General features: G+C 37.4%; 1 pseudogene; it reads right to left on the bottom strand.

Annotated features, from left to right (window-relative positions):
- Positions 1-2,335: 2,335 nt before the first annotated feature.
- The window catches only part of LOC150088211 (neuropeptide SIFamide receptor pseudogene), a 59,100-nt pseudogene continuing 41,442 nt past the window's right edge, over positions 2,336-19,993 (bottom strand).

Below are 19,993 nucleotides of genomic sequence, written 5' to 3'. Positions count from 1 at the left end.
GTGGGCGTTATATTGCATATCGGAGTTTTGTTGTGACATTTATTCATACTTTCGAACGGTACTTTTTCATTTCCTTCACGCAACCAATGAAAGATGCATTGGGGTTAGAAGATTTGCATGTGAGCACACGAAAGGAAAATAACTGAAAGAAATTGAAAGGCTTAGTATAGTAAACTGCAACAGTTATAAAATCTGACAACGGAGCGTAAACACTTAAAAATGGAATTCGAAGAAAGGCTTAATATGTGAGGTCACATGTGTCCACCCAAAATTGAAGGTTATAATCGAAAATTAGATTTTCTTTAGACAGTTAGTTATATATTCGTGTGATATACACACACCCCTACCTAATTTATAGCAAGGCACAGAGAAAAGGAGAAATAGCGGATGTTCATAGTTAATAGTCATCCTATTTGTTATCCAGTCCTTCAGACAATTTATTTAAAGTGAAAATAAACACAACATATGGTTGTTATTAGTTCAATTCTCAAAACAGAAGGCCTCGGAAGGAGAGTTCATTCATCGATTACTTTTTGACCCAATGTAAATATAAGCTCAAAGTTTTCTGGCGATAACGTTCCTCAGGAGTCTTGACTGGCGTGAGCGTATGCAGATAGATAATTTGAGCTGTGAAGGAGGGTGCGCGGCAACAGAAGAAAATCGCGTTTCTGACATTTATTTGCATAAAGTTGGTTCCAAGTCTGCATTTTAAAAGTTACAGCTGTTGGATGTCATTTGCCAATTTAAAGTAGTGAGCAGTAGAATTCAGTTAATCCATTTCGAAAGCAAGAGATAATGGGCAAAGAGTTAAGTATTTCGATTATGAGAACGTATCTGCCTGATTAAATAGAAGAGATGCTTCTGTAAAATAGCAGATGAAGCGTATCACAGAAATATCTTTTTTTGTGGGTTTAAAGAACTTCACTTTTCAAAAACAGGTACAAACAAAATGTTCAATCAATTTTCCCAATTCTCAAGTAATCCACAAAGTGAAAACAGGCAACTGTTTTTCCTCAGCTATGGTTTGGCATCGAGTCTCCTTCAACTGTTACTGAACTTTATATTTTTGAGAAGCTTTATATTTTTGTGAACCCCGCCCCCTGATTTAAACGATGTTCGTTAGCCCCGGGTATTCCAACAGGATTTTGCTGCTTCCGATGGGTCGGAAACAGAATTCCAGAGTTCATCGGCCTTGGATTAATCATTTAGCATCGTTTAAACGTGTTAGATTACAAACTGTGGCAGTGCGGGAGTATTACAGCATTCAGGAGAACAGTGGTCAACCACCTGTACTTATCGTGCTTGCCACTAACGACTTCCCTGTAAAGGAGACATTTCGAGTGATATTTAGATATCGTGAAAATGATTATGTAAGCGATAAAGTACGTTATATTGATAAAAAAAAATATTTTTTTAAAATAATTTTACAATATAATTTAAAATAAAAATTGTATATATTACACGAGCACGCGCGCATAGACACACACCTTATAGTAATACAGTACTTTCTTTTAATATGCCCGTTCGACTTTTCTTGTATTGGAAAAATCATCTAGAGAATAATGATGCTTTAAACACATCCCCAAAATATATTACTGTTCTGATTTATTTTACTGTTCTGATTTACTTTATCACACAAATAAATTAGTTAAGCTGCAATATTTTATTTATTAAAATAAATCTTAGTTAAGTAGCACTATTTTATATATTTTTATTAATTTGATGTGGATTTTAAAATTAAAATCCACATCATAAAATTATTACATGACAACTGCGCATCTTTCCTTATAAAATTTAGATAATTAGATGTTTTTTACTTCTAAAACATACAAGGGATGGTCACCATATGTACCGGGTAGAATTTAGTACACAGAAAATGTAAACTAAACGCGAGTCATTGCCCTCCTATATTAGAAATGTGGTCAATAGACGTGTAATCAAGTTACTATCACAAATTTTAAAAAAATAACACTTTAATGAGTTCATTTTGGTGCTCGTTCTTTGCAGTGGTATTGGGATTAAGAGGCTTTAGATTAAGTCCGTGCCTGCTAAATACGATTAACGTTTGTATTGACGATTTATTGTTAACTCCACTGACCTGGTGGTCGTGCCGGAGTAAGGGCTGGAGAAACAAGAACATTAGTATACTCGTAACTACATTTTAAAGTAGCTACCTTTAGATTATGTTGGTGTTGTGCAATCGGTGTCTCACAAAATGTTTATTTTAAACAAGAAGACACGCGCAATTATAATTTATAAAACGGCAGTATACAATCACAATCTACTCGCATCATTCAGTTAGAATTTATTTGAAGGAATCGTAAGATTGTCAAACTTAAACGCAGTTGATCTCAGAATTTTGTCTCCTGGGGTTATGCCTCGGTGTTGCCGGCATAGTTGTTTTAAAAGTCCTGTTCCTGTGCCCATTTTGATGGGATACTTTGCCACAGCATTTTTTACTGAGTAAAATGGCTTTGAAACCAGCTCGAAACTTGCTATTAAAGAAGGCGTAGAGGATGGGGTTGATGCAACTGTTGGAGGCCCCGAGCCACTGCGCTACCGGGGCAATCACTTGAATTATTGTCTCTTCGATACTGCCTTCTTCATAAGGGGCTCCGATCTTGATTCTAGCGAATATGGCGTAGAGGGGTAGCCACGAAAGAGCAAAAACAACGACGATAACGATTAACATTTTGATCACTTTTATCTTCGACCTCTGGATGATGTGTTCCACCTCCTTATCCTGACCCTCTCCCGGAAGTTTTCTTCTCCACACTCGCAGCCAGATAAAGATGTAGCACACTGTGATGATAGACAGCGGCATCAAATAACAGAGAGTTAGGTTCGCCACCACGAAGTATATCACACCCATCCGCTCAGTGGGCCACACCTCGCGACACACTTGAAGAGTGGTGTCCCCGTAGGTGAACATGGGCGTCAGGCGGAAGTAAAAAGTCCATGGTAATGTAATGGTGAAGCTAAATATCCATATGGTGGCTATAATAAGACGGCAGCCACGGGAGGTGATCTGGCATTTCATGGGATAACAGATGGCAAGGAACCTGTAACAAACAAAGGTTTCATTACAATGTGAAGGACACGTTTCTGCATAGAATAATTCGCGATGATCAGTATAAGAATATAAGTTAAAGATATTCGTTTAGATTGTGAAAACCGCAACAAATTTACAGAATTTTTCCATTGCTTTAAGGGATATCTAAAATAAAAAAGGAAAAGTAATCCGCTGCCCCTCTCACCGATGTGAAAGGAAAAAATGTTTAACTGAAAAAAAATTGAACATAAAAACCGACAGAATATTTTCCATAATGTATTTTTTTATTTTATTTCAAGCGAAGGCCAAAGTGAACTTTTATTAAACAAACGTGCAAGAAAAACAATAAATTAAATGCACAGGGAAGCTGTCCAACCGCGTAACCTTCACAACAACATATATATATTAATAAATTGAAAGGCAACAAACAAAAGTTAATTGAGATGGTAATTATTTTAAGTTATTAGCACGGTAAATCCGCAGACAAAGAATTCCCGGTGGTTTCCTGCTCGGTATATAAATTATCGTAAACTACGGTTAGTTTCACATTTAAGAAGATCTACAGCTGTGCGTGCCCACTAAGCGGCCGTTTCTTTGATATGGATAACATGTTGTCTGAATGGGCAGTGCCACGTAACATTTTGCAGAGATATGTGACGTCACCTCTAAGACGGCCGGCGACTAGAGGAGGATGCATTAGACGCACTTTCCGTATACGGAAAACACCATAATCCAACTGCACTGCAGTTTCAAGAAGGTTAACATCTTCCTGATAACAGAGATGGCAGATCAGCACGCACTAGTTGTGGTATTATGAACTTAATACAGTCCACATGTGCATGTTGACTGATTACAGTCCACATCACGTAAGCAAGAATATTCTTAAAGTAAATTAAAGACGAAAGCCGGGTGTTAAAATAGTTATAAAATCTAGTGCATCAATCTCATATTGTAGAGACACTTCACCACGAGTTTCCTGGATGCTGCAGTACTCCAATGGAAAAGCACAATGCTATTCGTTTCGAGTGTATGCCACTACCCACACCGCGGTTTCGACACCGATCTGGGGGTGGGGGTTATCACTCTGAGTAGTAGGATACACTTTAAATAAATAGCAACAGCAACTTCTCCATCGGAGCAGTGCAATACCAAGCAACTCGTGAAGTATCTCCACCGTAGGCGATCGACACTCTTAAGAAGCAAACAGTTTTCGCATTAACGGATGAAATCAATGAGATATTAAGTGAAAACATGAGAGAACTTAGGTTGTTCATATTTTCTTTCCAAAGAAGCTAAAAATGACATTATACATTAAAAAGAAAGGATAAAGAAAAATCAGTAAAGGTTGATATTTGTGTAGAAAGATACGAAATTTGTTTAACTCCAAGCATGTTACCAACTTCCTTAACTTTTGTTTCGGAATTGACAAATCTTCTCTCTCCACTCTCAGAGAATACATCCGACGTCATAGCTATGTCGAAGTATAGTGTTCAGAGGATTTCAAACAGATAAACTAGTCAGACATACATGACAGAGGATGAGAGATGATGGTGCTCTCTGCTAATGGATAATGAAGCCAGCGACGATTGTTTGAGAATTTTACAAGCATGCAATAAATCCTTAGTCGTCAAAACATAATCTTCGACGAAAATGAATGTGGCTTAAATTTCTATATTGTACTCAAACGGAAACAAAAAGTTCTTCCTTCTATCAGCGCTTCTCGAAAGATTTCGATAATAGCTGGAGCCAAAATTACTGTAATTCAGTTCGTCTCGTGAGGCGAAACCAAACATAACCGTACGGCTAAGAATAAGTATCATCTTAGGCTGTCGTTCATTGCTTCTTATCTGGCGGTTCCGTTAATAATAGATCCTCAAAACACGCTGCCCATCGATTGCAGTCACACTCAGTAGTTGCGAAATTGAAGTCATGCAATGGAAGCACTCCTCCCTCCAAAACGTGATCAGTTGCTCCTACAACCGTTCTTATTTAAAGCTGGTTGAGCGCAAATATTTTTCCCATAGCAACATCAACGAATGCTTTTTAAAAATGTTATCAGCCGTCAGATTGAGCTAATATGCAATGATACGTGCATAGCTGTCTCAATCTTATTTTCAGATAAATTAGTTTTTTTTTCTTTCTACAATAAGGATTTTTTCACCGGTTTCCACTTCACGTACTCTTTTATTCTCCTTTAAAAGAAAAATAACATTCAGTTTCACTCTATGGGAAAATTCCTTTCCCATTTCCTACATCTTTAGAAATGCCAGTGCATTTCAGTGAAACAAAAAAAGTACTTTTTGGTCGTAAAGTTTTTAGAAAGAGAATTTCTATTTATAGCTATAAAATTTCTTTTGTTTTTTTCCTAATATCCGCGTTCTTTTCGCGAATACTTGTAGGCCAAGAACAGGTGGTCTCCCCCCCACCCACCCACACTTAAATACTCTGACTTTTGAGATGCAATTGCGAGTGCACTTTATTTATTAGGGCTTCTTTAATGGACTGAGATAGTAATATAAAGTAAAGTTCTTGTGACTGACTCGAAACCATTCGAAAAAAGGGACGTGAACATTCTTTTGTTACTATAGGAAAAAAAAAAAAAAATTGAGCCACACTCCTTTTAAGATGAATAAAAGCCAAATTTTCCAACTTTCTTAGTAATTCGAAGACGGCTACTATTCTTCTTCTTTTTTTTAAACTTGCTTTGAATAGTTGTAAATACAGTGATGAATAATACACTTTTCAAGTAATCATGGAGCAAATATTTCCCCTTCCCCCTCTCCTTTTATTAGCAGTGAGTACTCCTCCGTGACAGGATAGCTGTTAAGTGTGGCTATAATCGTTTTCCTTCTGCACCGTCTAAAAGGCATGAGTTTGAACCCCTTCTCGATCGCAAGAACGTATGGACTGTTTCCTCACCGCGGCCGACTTAGTTATTTTCTGGCACACACAGTGGGTGAGAAAAATAATGGAAACACCTAATATGAAAGTAATAGCTATTGTAATGGCTGTATGAGCATGCAGTGATGGTTTTTTTGTTTCTTGCAGGCGATATAGGGTACATGATGAAAATGACCGACCTGTCTGTATTCCAAGATCAAATTATTAGTTCACGTTTACCAGGGGATAAGGGGGGGGCATCGTTAACTAAAACTGCTGATTTGTTTAATATATCCAGAGCAAATGTATCGAAAGTAATGCCTGCATTCACCAAGTATGGAAAAACTAAATGTGATAGGACGGACTGTGGCAGAAAATCGAAGTTGATTGAAAGAGATCGACGAACACTGAAAAGAATTGTATCCCGAAAACAAAACTATTGCTTCAAAAATAACTGCAGAACTTAATGTGTCTCAGCAATTCAGTTTCTAGTAGAACAGTTCGGCAAGAACTTCATAAAGCTGAAATTTATGGCAGGGCCGCTATTGCCAAAACCACCCTTTACTGATGATAATGCTAGAAAGAGGATGTAATTGGGTAAGGAGGGCAAAACTGGACATTTCATGATTGGAAATATGTCATATTTTCAGACGAAAATCACCATTCACACTTTTTCAGCATCAGAGAGAGTTTACGTTTGGCGAATATCAAATGAAGAACGTCATATTGACTGTCTTTTATCAAACATGGAGGAGGATCAACAATAGTTTGGGCAGTAAAATCTTGGCATTCTTTAGGTTCTGTCATCACCCTGAACCTGCGAATTACTACAACTGTTAAGCTTGATATTCTGAGTGACCAGGTTCTTCCCATGGTGCAAACATTGTTTCCCACAAACGATGCCATGTTTCAAGAAGATAATACTCCAATAGACACAGCCGATGTGTCCAATCTTGGTTTGAGGAGTATGAAACAAGCTAATCATCTCTCATGGTCAGCATAAGCACCAGATGTAAACATTATTGAGCCTCTGTGTGCATATTTGGAGGAGAGAGTGAGAAGCAATTTCCTTTATCACTCATGAAGCTTGAAACGTTCCTCCATGAAGAATGGTCCAATTCCTCATTAGCCAGTTAAAAATGTATTCCACGTAGAATGCAAATTGTTTTAAAAGCAAAGGTGACTCAGCACCTTATTAATGCATACCTGTAACTCTTATCATAGTTGTTTCCATTATTTTGTTCGCCCCTCCTGTACATACGTACGGGGTGTTTAATAGTATCTGGGAAGATTACTTTTATAATCGATTCAGGACCTGAAAACAATGAAAAAAATTCATAAAACAAGTATCTGATTGTGAATCGTTGCGGTGCTATGGCTCCTAAGTTCTTAATGGTAAAAAATAATAAGAATAGCAAAAATGTATCTAGTAAAATAAAATAAACATTTTACTAAGTATGTGTGTACTTATTCTTTTTTTATTATTTTCACTAATGAAATTTAAAAATAAAATTGCCATGGTGCCCAGTTTTTTTTTTTTTTTTTTTTTCATATTTTTAATTCAAACAGCCAAGCTCCGTAACCGTTCTGAATCAAACACGTATTTATATAAACGTTTTTTATAGTTTTCAGGACCTGAAACTATGTTATAAATATACACAGGGTATGTATAACTCATAACTTGGCACCTGTTATGAAAAATCTGGGTTGGAAATGTGTTAATGACGTCACTGCAATCTACTGACACCTTTTAAGCGATATTGACTTAGTCGGTGACTTACAGAAGTGTATTGATTTTCCCTTTCTGATTATTATATCTCTTAAACTGACCAACCAGCCTGTTTTATAACTCTACTGCAAACAATGGCCTATTGTGCTACCATTACATCAAGTCTTGGTGAATTCATTCCTTTTTTATACTTAGAAATTTAAATTTGTTTCATTTTGTTGTTCTAACGTGATTTTTGTCTCGAGTAATGGCTTTATGGGACCTTCACGTTGCAGGACGAAAAACAAAACCATGGAGAACTGAATGGTGGTCGCTTGTTTGCTTGGGATCGTGACAAAGGTCGAATAAATATTAGCTTCAACATGACATTTGTTTATTATTATAATAAACAAATAAAACACTCGGGTTCACTGCTTTTGATATTGAAGCCCCCTCTCGTGATTCCTTTTTTTGAAAGTCGATGTAATTGCATTAGTGAAAAAGGCTTATACTGCATGAGTATGCAAATAATTATTATATTTAAAAAGTTGAATTTCATGCAGATACTTCAAGAGATACAAAACACTGAAATCTCTTTCTCTGAAAGCCCTGCACCACATCACTCAAATCTTGATTTATTTCCAATCTAAAACTAGATGGTGGCAAAATAACTAGATCTCAGTAATGAAAAGTGCCTTCATTTTATTAACTTCATTATTTTCTCTGGCTTCAGACTAACCCTATTTAACGTGAAGCAAATTTCCAGACTCGTTTCCATCACCTCTTGCAATAGTGATTTCGTTAACCATCTAGCAATAACTTGACCTTCTGAAATCTCTTGTTTTGTTATCGTTTACTTTCATTTAAGAAGAAAATATTAAAATTTCACAATAAAAATCTTACAAAAGCAGTTATGTTTACTTACCTGTCAACAGAAATTGCCACTAGAGTGTTTACTGATGCACACACAGAAACCCCTTGTAGGTATGTAACAGATTTGCAGATGAACAAGCCAAGTATCCAAGCTAGAAAGAAAAATATTTTAGTAGCGACTATTAATCAGCTAACTGAGGCCTTATCTACGAGACTGAATACAAATAATGGTACAGGGGTTACATTTATCGGGAAACTCTTTGATCAATAGGGTGTACCTAGGCTACATGTGATATGATTTTCTTTGCAGCAGTAGTATTTGAGGAGTAAAATATAACACTTATTATGGCAGTGGTAAAAAACGCAGGATCAGCACACATACTGTGGATGGATTGAAGAAAAACATTTAACTGTGAATTCGCGCCGTTGATGAACAAATTCTTTGCAGAGTTTATCAGCACACTAAAAAGTGTGAATGCATATTTACAGAGAAGGTGGACACTTACAGCACATTCTATAAACAGTTAAAATCTCACTTTATATTCGTTTTTAATGACATTTTGTAATTTAAACCTTTATACAGGGTTGCATTTTAATTAGATAATCCTAAATAAATACCAGTAGTGTATTCGGACCGGAACAACGTTCAGGTACTTTTTTTCTAAATGTCATAATAGAAAATCATTAAATTTATACACCTGATATTATGAAACAATGGCATAATCAAAGGGAGGGAGAAATAATATCTATTTTACCCATTGCTACTAAAATATATATTAATAGTAATCTTTAAAATTAGATTTATTTAAAAACAAAATATAAATTTCGTAATGAAACTTGAACGTTTCTTACTAAAGTACAATGTACAATTAGATAAAGAGATTCAACGAATGAGATATATTGTGATGCGTGCGAACGCTGCATTTTGATTCGCCATGAGCTGAACGCTAGAACTGGTTGTTCTATGAACCGTGAGTCTGAAGTCTGATTCAGTTACTACATATATATATATATTAATTAATTTATTTATTTATTACTGTTTCTTCTAAGGTAAAAATTAATTTTTACGGGATTAAATATATAAATTTAAATTTACGTAATTTCAGTATTTAAAAATTAAAAAAAGAAATTTTCATTAAATACAAAATGAGCGAAAAACGCAAGCAAAGAACATTAAATAGATTGCTTGATAAAAAAAAAAAAAAACTGAAAACTGTCCAAGAAAATGTACAAACATGTGGAAATGATGACCACTTCTAATCCATTAAGATCTAAAGATGTGAGAAACAGCGACACATAATTAAAATTTAATTGGCCACACGTTTGGAATGCGGACTGAGAAGAAAAAAGCATATCCTTGGCTTACATGCGACGCCGGAAAATTAGGACGTTTGACTTGTGCTGCTGTAAAAAGATTAGGGCCGTCTAAAACGGAGTTAGCATTTCAAAGGAATGGAGTTTGGTAGTGGTATCATCTTATGGCAAAGATAGAAGTGCACAATCGACATCTTTGTGTAAGAAAATTTACGAACATTTCAAAAAGTACTTCACAAGCTGAAAAAAATGAACATTTAGAAGCGGTAATTAATCAAAAGAATGACTCCGAAATTTCTAGCACCTGTAAGGTGTTTAGAACTGCATATTATATTGCGAAACATGATCGACCATATTCTGACCATTTTGAGTTGTTACAACTTCAAGAATCGAATGACACTGTTATTTCTCACGGTTTGCGTTCAAGATTAAGTAATACTAATATAATAGAGCATGTCGCAAGGCAAATGAAATTAAAATTGTGGAAACTTATCAATTCTCATTGATGAATCTTCCACTCTAAGCAAGAAATCTACTCTGATTATTTATTTAAAATGTGAAACCAATAAATGAAAGATCCATTACTTGTTTCTTGATTTAATCGAATTGACAGATCAAACAGCTTTCATTACGGATTTGACGACAATTATTTAAAACACTGTTGAATTTCTTTTACGAGTGATAGGGCAAGTGTTATGTTGGGCAGAAAATCTGGAGTTGGAAATAAATTATTAGAAAAATATCCAAATGTGATCATATTGAATTGTTTAAACCATCGGCTTGAGCTATCAGTTGGAGATGCAATATCAGAAGTTCATGGAATTAACCGTTTTCAAATATTTATGGACAAGCTGTACACTTTGTACAGTCTATCTTCAGAGAAATAGAAGCATGCGCTATCGGCGAAGAAATTAAAAGGATTGGACGGGTATTTAATGTAAGGTGGGTGGCCAATCCATGTTCAACGGATTATATAAACGAATTTCATCCAAAACAGTTTGTTATAAATTTAGCCCTGATGTACGATGTATTGTTTGAGTTTTTTTGCAATGATTCTTTCAGAGTCATTGCAAAAAAAGAGATAAGACAATAGTATATGCAGACAAATTGATTCGTCGTACAATCCGTTACTTGGAATTTTTAAAAGATCCTCAAAAAAGGAAAATAGTTGTTATAAGCCTCAGATGCTATTGAAAAAATGCAATTATTTTCAGTAACATTAACGGACAAAGTAACATTAATTCATATAAATCATTTTATAAACAGTATTATTAATAACATGAAGCATAGGCTGAGAGTTAGTACAGGTTCTACTCAATTTACTGAAGAAATTTCAACTTCAAACATTACAAAATAGTTGCGAATGGTCATCTGAAATTGATCTTGGATTTGGAGAAAATGAATTAATCTCTTTTAACGCTTTAATTTATCTTTCACAAAATGTTTGAATGCCTACAGGGATTATTTAGCTAATGGTGGTCGTAGCGTGCCCACGGATTTGGAACATTTAAAAAGTTATTCCAAAATTATAGCTTTCAGTTCTTCTGAATGGTGGCCGCCTCCGTAGCCAGGTGGGCAGGAGCAGCAGTGCGTAGCACACGCTTCTTGATTAGACCGGTGTTCGAGGCCCGTGACCACCAAATACGGAGGATGCGGAAAGGTCAGGGAATGACCACCGCATATCCCCGGAGCAATATAGCCTTAGTTGCTAATGCTCCTAAAAACTAAATAAAACATCTTCTGAATGCGAGCATGGCTTCAGCGGTATGAATTAATATTAACTGAGAAAAGTTCCCGTATTATTGTCGAACATGTGGCAAGTTTGTTGTTTATTAAACTAAACGGTCCATAATTAGAATTATGGAATCCAAATTTTTATGTCCGAACTTGGTTGCGGTCTCATCGTTCTGCTGTTGACCAACAAACAAAAAAGGCAGTCACACAAGGATACATAATCGATCCTGTATGGGAATTTCTATGATTCTTCTGAACAGTATTTTTTATATTATTTTGGAGTTTTTGTTTTCGTTTTTTTCTTTTCTGATTTTTAAAATTTTTTGTCTTTGTTTTTTACTTTTGAAATTTTTATTTAATAGTTATAAATAAATACTGAACAAATATTCTAATCTTTGACTTATTTATTTTTGCAAATGACAAACGCGTAGGTAACTATTTGTAGTTAATCGACGAGCGTTCCGGTACTATTTTTTTTAGCAGTACACCTCTGATAAATACCATGCATGGAATGGTATTTATAGGGAAGGTGGACACTTCAGCACATTCTATAACAGTTACAATTAAATTTTATATTCGTTTTTAACAAAATTTTGTAATTAAAACTGTGCTGCATTTTAATTAGGCAATCCTGTGTGTATATATATATACGATGCATGGTACTTATACATATAATCACTTTATGTCAGAGAAGCTGCGATAATTGTAACCCATGTCCTCACCAAGTCATGTTTTGATGTTCTTCTCGGAAAATAAGATCTACTTAGTTATAATTAAATGAAGATCTCGGATGACTACAATAATTTTTAACAGTTATTTCTGAAAGTACGAGTTCACCAACCTGCCCGTTCAGGAACGTTTTATGAATGTGCAGAATTTGTCTCTTTTTGCTTCTATTTACATCTTTCCTAAACAGAAAGAAATACAATGTAAGCGCAGTGTTATGGGCTGATAGGTTATGTACAGTGCATGAAGTTATATATTGCGCGTTTTGCGAAACTGTTCTGGGAATTTACAGTGTGTCTGTAATTTCAATCTCGGTGTGTGCCGTTTATTTCCCTCCACCGGTTTGAGGATTGTCCTCAATCTGACGGCATGGCTGTCATCCACAATCAATCATCGTCAAAAGCTCATCCTCGGAGACTTTAACCTTCCACTGCCAGCCACAAAGAAGCTCCTAAATACACTGTCATTGAACATGTCGGAAATTGGCTTGGTCTTATTGATGTTCCTCCCTCACATGGCGAGGCCACCCTTCAGCGCATCTTCTCAAACTGTTCCGTAAAAGAAACGCTGACTACAACCAATCCTCCTGTCTTATCACGATCCGATCGCTGCCAGAATATCACTGCAGGCACCTAAGGAGGAACGTTCGCCCGCGCAAGGGACAAACACTGTCAGGAGAGTGTACAATCCTAAATATATCAACATTGAAAAAGTTACTACCCTTTTTTTAACTTTACCCATGGAACATACTGGCAGAGCTTAACATCAATGAGGCTGCCTACTCCTACTGGCTTTCGAGATGGATGGAATTCATTGCAAGGTCTGCAATGTCCAAAACTTGCATCCTTAGCCCCCACTCGAAGCCATGGTCGAATGACCTCCTGACTAAGGCCTTCAAGTAAAAACAGGCAGCCCACGCCTCCTACAAGAAGTCGCCTTCAGAAGAGTCATATGCCAAATTCTGCAAAAAAGGATGAATTTCCAGAATATCAAACAATCAGCTATTGACACTTTCATGGACGGCCGGCTGTACAGAGGCAAACGTGTGTGGTCAGCAAGACATACCTGCATCCCCATAGCTTTGGATGTCCCCAGAAATGGTGTGACCATGTGTTGCGTTTTAAGAGAGATCACAGAGTGTCTGAAGTATATGCTTGGAACGAAGCGCTCAACGTTTCTTCAACTACCAGCAACATCGAAATTTCCGAACAGCTAATGAAAATAATAAACTCACTGCCTGAGAAGTCCACCATAGGAACTGACACAATACCTCTTTTTAGTTTCAAAATTGCTTCTTATTTCATCAGCAGAGCTCACCCACCTCTACAACAAAATACTCAAACAGGGACAGGCGCCTGTAAGCTGGTTGACTTAGTCTTGAAAGTTCCAAAAAAGCCTCATGCAAAAACTCCTGCGGACTTCAGGCCAATATCAATCGCCTCTGAAATGCCTCGAGAAATGCATCTATAATGACGTTGCACTCGCAGTCTTTGCGCTTGTTATTTTGTTTGTTATTTGGTTTTTAGGAGCATTAGCAACTAAGGCCATATTGCTCCGGGATATGCGATGGTCATTCCCTGAATGACCTTTCCGCATCCTCCGTATTTGGTGGTGACGGGCTCGAACCCCGGTCTAATCAAGAAGCGCGTGCTACGCACTGCTGCTCCTTTCCACCTGGCTACGGAGGCGCCCGGTCTTTGCGCATAGGCCAGATCATACCCATTATGCCATGCCGAATAGATCTACTATAACCTGTCTACAGGGATATTCAGGGATATTCATGTGTTGTTGTGGCGGATCCCAGGGTTTCCCCCATAAGCCGCTATTGTACTTCTTGTGTTGAAGCTTATGCCAAAACCGGCCAATTGTATGTAGTGTGTTGGACGTGTAAGTGTTATGATGTGTTCTGTTGTTATGTTATCGGCCGGTGCCTGGCTCTTAGCAGGTAAGAAGCAGTAACACCTGGTCACTACGTCTCACCCCCCCATCCCCGCCACGTGGAGGCGGCTAGGATCAATTATCTCCTGCTTGGCAAGCCCAGGGCATAACACCTGAGAGTGCCCGAAAAAGAGAATGAAGTGGAAAAAGAGGAATACAGAGGGAGAAGTCTGGGATCTGGGGAGGTAAATGGACAGAATAGAGGAGAATCAACAGAGGGACTCTCCAATAGTTAGAAGTGAGAAGAAGTAAAGCAAGAATAAAGTAGGAAGAAGAGGAGAAGTGGACTAACTTCTCTAACCATGGAGACCTATCTCATGGAAAATCCCATCCTAGGAACTAGGATCAGCAAAACTTCTTAATTTACAGTATAACCTGTCTACAGTTCTTATCGCAGAAATGCCGACCGGGCTAGCCGGGTAGGTAAAGTGCCTGCCTGGCAACCCAAAGGTCGCGGGTTCGATTCCCGCCTCGGGCTGGATATCACGATAGTGCCGAACCAACCGGTTGGTTGGATATCCCGGTCACGATACACGAAGGAAGTAAGAAAAAACTGGTTCCTTCGTGTATTTATCACATCATACGAAATAAATAAATAAATCGCAGAAAATACTTCACTCCTGGAATGACAATGAGTACGTACACACCATTTTTCTGGACATGAAATCTGCATTAGACTCAGTCCAAATCACACCCCTCCATGTATTACTTAATAGTTTCTACGGGATATCCGGCAATACACTCAAGCTCCTCAAAAGTTTTCTACGTAGGAGAATGCTTCACTTCGCATGTATTAACAGCACAGTCTGTAAAAGCGCAGAAGTAGGAATCCCACAAGGTAGTTCTCTCTCAGCTCTGCTATTCGCTGCAATATTCATTCCATTTATGGATCAAGTTCCAGCGTTCTTGTCGTATGCTGATGATATTGTGTGTTACTTGCCATGCAAACACCAGGTTGTTGATCCACAAGAAAGACAAAGCTTCTCAGAAACTTTAAACAACTACCTTAATACTTTCTACCAGTATGCCAGATTTTTTGGTCTTTTCAGTTAATCCCCAGAAGTCAAGCTATCTCATCTTTTCTCCAAGTCGCATGACATCCGTTGATATCTTACTTCCGGAATTAGCAGGAAAGGTTCTGACTCCCACAGACAGTGTCAAGTTTCTAGGAGTAAACCTAGACGCGAATCTCATTTTTAAACAACAAATCCAAGCCTTCTGGGGAATGAAAATAGATTTATGCAGAACTCACAATAAACAATAATCAGGAAATACCTCGAAACGTACTTCAGTAGCGTGATCTTCTATGCCGTGGAAGTTTGGTCGGACGCACCTCCCACCAGCCGCAAGAAACTATGGATTCTAGAATTCTGGGTGCTGAAGTCAGCCAATGGGTGGTCTCACCAGATCTACACGACATCCAAATCTGTACTATGCTCCAACCTGCAATACACGTCCACAGTCCACAGAGCCCATCTGCGGAAAATAAAGGCGTTCCTTCATCTAAGCATGATCATATGAACATCTGGAACACGGTTGGTTGGCGTTTGCTAGAAAGACACCTTTGCAGTACCCCCTCTTTGTGCTCAAGGCTCCAGAGTTTCAATAGACACTTCCCAAATGTGACTTTGGACACTCAACACGCTCAACATCGACTTGGACCTATGGTCGATTGACAAGTCATATCGAGATGACATCTTAGGCTATCTTACTGTACGTAAAGGACAGGTTTGCCAGTGCCGGTCGTAGTATGCCGATCTCATTTTATATTATGCTTAATTTGTAGTCTTGTTTTTATTAAGATTAATTTCTTGTTCAGATATTTTATCTTTAATGGTTAATTTGCAGCTGAACTTTATTTTTGTGATTAGTCACCTGTATAGTAAATGTTTTGTAAGATCCCTCTGGTTATCTGTGCAGGGAATCAAAAACGTATACCAGTTAATTTATTAAAGAATTTTATTATTATATAATGACGACGAGTATGGTGTTTAGCTCCTGTGCACTACTCGTCAAGAATAGTTTCTGGAAGCATTGACGACGTCACTCCGGAAAAGAAATAGCGTCAATTCGTCACGTGTATTTGCGGAGAAAAGAAGTCTGGCCTGTTTCGGTTGTGTAGGTAGCATCGAAGTTATGGATTTTCAAACTTCATTTGTCACCGCGTTTAGTTGATATTTTCTTCTTCTGACATTTCTATGTCCTAATGTCGAAGCTGGGACTCTATTAAATTCACCGAATTACCAAGGGGTTATGGAAGAACGTGCATCTTGTAATACATGAAGCAGTTCAGCTTATGTATGTAGATTGTACAGAAATGGTGTTCACGGGATGTTCCTGGTGGTTTATCTCCCACAAGAACGTCAGTTGATAGTTCTGCATGTGGTGACTATTAGGAGATAGACTGCTTGGCATGCAAACACATATGCACAACTACATTCATGGTCTCATTGTGAATACAATATTGTTATTACCAATCGCCTATTTGCAAAAGCATTCATCTAACGTGCCGAGGGAAGCATTTGCGCTTAGAAATTTCTAAGATCCTGGAGAAGAGGTAAGCAGTCTAAGAGATATCCGGTACGCAATTAAGCACGAGTCGACGTAAAATGGAATTTTCGGGACAATAATTTCAGTGGCTGAGGAAAAATGGTCCTAAAATCGATATATATATATAAGATAAATATTAATGTTTTTGTATATTTTGATGAATTTACAATAGGATAAGAATAAAAAACATTAAATGAAAGAGAAAAACATAAGGAAAACGGTTGGTCAAGCGTACGACTAGCTAAGATAAAGAGAAGAGTAACTGTAAGTGGTGAAAAGAAAAACGGTCGAAATCCTGGTGAGCTAGCAAAATAAATAAAAAATCACAATCGTAGTTATTTTATATTTTTTTAATACCGATTGTGTTCGACCTGCACCTTTTCTCTCTTACCTCCTCGTAGGTCTGACCTTAAGAATAGTTGTCCTTACGGGGTAACGAAAATGCCCATTCTTGATAATTCATTGCCTAACTGAATAAATTATACTAAAAAGGAAGTCCAAAATATGCATGGTCTTGCTTTTTATAGAAGCATATTGTGGCCACAATGATGTGTGACAGCAGCTATTTTAACCAACTGTTTATTCAATTATTTTATTGTGTGGCGCTTTTCTATAAATATTCGTCTATTCAATTCAATATGCTGTTTTGACTATGAGCAGTTATTATGAGAGTTGCTCGATATCATTAATGTGCTTGAATAAGGCTGAATCTAAGTTAGCTGTAAGATTAAAGTATATTAGTAAGATCTATTGAAAACTACAGGACAATTAATAGCTACACTGCTAGGAGTAAAAACAAAATCTTACAAAAATAACTGTGGGGGCCAGAACTGGGGAAATCTTGGTTATTAATCATATTGGATTGTGAGGAGTCGTTCATGTCTGTAGTTGCTGTAAAGTGTAATTATACAATTATCTTTATGAGAATTATACAACCGTTTACTCTTGAAGTGGGCAATTAAACGAAATTATGCTAAATAAACTTTGGTTTTATTCTCAGCTTCTTATTATTGCCTATATATATGTTGATGAATAACTTTTCACTGATTTAAAATTTTTTATTTGAGTACTGTATCGATAAGAAGAAACTTTTAACTCATTACTTGAGGAAGAATTCCATACACTTACAGAAATCGAATGGCAGTGCGATCATAATTCTATAAATAGTGCATGCTCTTATATTACACGTATCTCTATGACACAAAGATATCAACACTACAAACTCTTTTTAAATTATAATCCAAACCTACTTACGAAGAAATATGTTGCCAATTAGCGTGGCGGGGACACAAAACAAAATTACAAATAAATCCGCTATTGCTAAGTTCACGAGAAGAGTGTAATGGAATGATTTCATCGATTTGCTTTTCCAAACCACCCTCACAACGCAGCAGTTTCCTACCATTCCGACTACAAACAGAAACCCGTAGACCACACAGTAGGTAACCATCCATCCTAACTTATAACGTAGGAAACAGTCCGCATTCAGCGAGCATCGTTCGCTTCTGTTAGAAGAGCCGTTGGTGTATGGAGCCTGCACGATGGGACCATCGAGTGGAAATTTTGTGTGGACGAGCTCTGCGGACCAAGGAAGGCGTTGAGTCCCCATCGCAGCACAAGTTATGCACTCGCTATTCCTCGGAGAGACAACGATACTCTCTAGTGACGTAGGGGGATCTCGAACTGAGAAACTTCGCCAATCAATAACTTCCGTGGATTGTTGAGGGGATAAAGAAGTGCCGCTCTGTCATTGTTCTTGAGAAGATAAGTGGACTGTGCTGATAAGTAAAGTTTCTGTGGCAGGGAGATGAGCGGGTATTGTTCGTCTCTGACATCTGATGAGCGCGGATGAAAATGATGGAAATGAAAGCGTAAAAGGAACTCTTCACACATCAATTAACATAACTGGGATTTGACACGCCTGAATAAACATGTGTCCTTCTGCTACCTGCTTAATCTCCTCTTTCCTATTGGATGACAATAGTGGTGTCACTTCTTAGGCCACTCTTGACAAAATATGCGAATAAAAATAAACAGACACGTTTGCCTTAGGGTTGTCAGATGGTCGGTACGGTGAGAATTCATCCAGAAGAATGCAAATGTTTCTTGCAGAATGGATATTCTTCGCTTTCAAATGTTTTCCAGTCAGCACGATAGCTCGAAGGAAATTTTTCCGGTAAACTTTTTCAAAAGTAACTTTATTTTGACATAACAAATGAGAGCGAATTAATTACATTAATACAAAATACACATTCGTTAACAAAGTTTCATTAACTCATACGTATTCTAAGTGCTCACATATGGTTGATTAGTAACATCTGGTTTCTTAAATCGGTGCATCTCTGATTCTCAGTGACTGGAAGTAGCAGTTGGTCCGCGATGATTATGTGATCATTAAATGGCTTACTGATAAAATGGTAGATAAATATATATAAATAAATAAGATCTTTATTGTACAGTTCACCGGTACACGCAGGTACCACGACCATACAATACCCTTCACGGCACCATGCCAGGGGTTAACAAACGGCAGAGATAATAAAGGAATTGTAAAGATTAATTATAAGCAAATTATATAATAATAAAAAAAAAGTACTCATAGCAGATAACATTGACTTGAAAGGAAAACTAATAAAAAATAACAAAAATAACAAATTGTGATAACAAAAGCTTTTCCTCAAGTCCAGTTTTCTGAGAGTCTCTTGCCCCGCCATAACACAGTGGTTAAAAGGAAAACGCTATACTTACAAATGAGTTACATTTACATGCGCTGTTTTCAGAGATGTTGGATAGAAAACAAGAAAAATCTTGTGCTAAATTCTGTCAACGATGTTCCATTACAGCGAGTTGTAATTGAAGCGAGTTGTAATTGAACATTGTAATTGTAATTGTAATTGAACCAGCGACGGCGCCGACCGGGCTGGCCGAGTGGGTAAAGTACCTGCCCGGCAACCCAAAGGTCGCGGGTTCGATTCCCGCCTCGGGCTTGGATCAAAGTACTGCAAAAACCTTGGGAGGTGCAATATGGCCACAGAAGCCGATGCGCCAACAACTACCAAATCAAAAAAAAAAAAAAAAAAAAAAAACCAGCGACGGCTGTTATGGTCCTGCCAAGAAGGAACACTTCTCCTAACAGAAGTACTACGTACTTCTGTTAGGAGAAGTGTTGGTGATATGGTTGGGACGAATCTAAATTTGATCTGTTATATAATATTGAC

This window comes from Mastigoproctus giganteus, chromosome 3 (genome assembly GCF_048544385.1).
Source record: "Mastigoproctus giganteus isolate SK-2022 chromosome 3, ASM4854438v1, whole genome shotgun sequence".
In the NCBI taxonomy this organism is placed as follows: Eukaryota; Metazoa; Arthropoda; class Arachnida; order Uropygi; family Thelyphonidae; genus Mastigoproctus; species Mastigoproctus giganteus.
The sequence above is the reverse complement of the archived record's forward strand: the minus strand, read 5'-3'. Positions and strand labels throughout refer to the sequence as shown.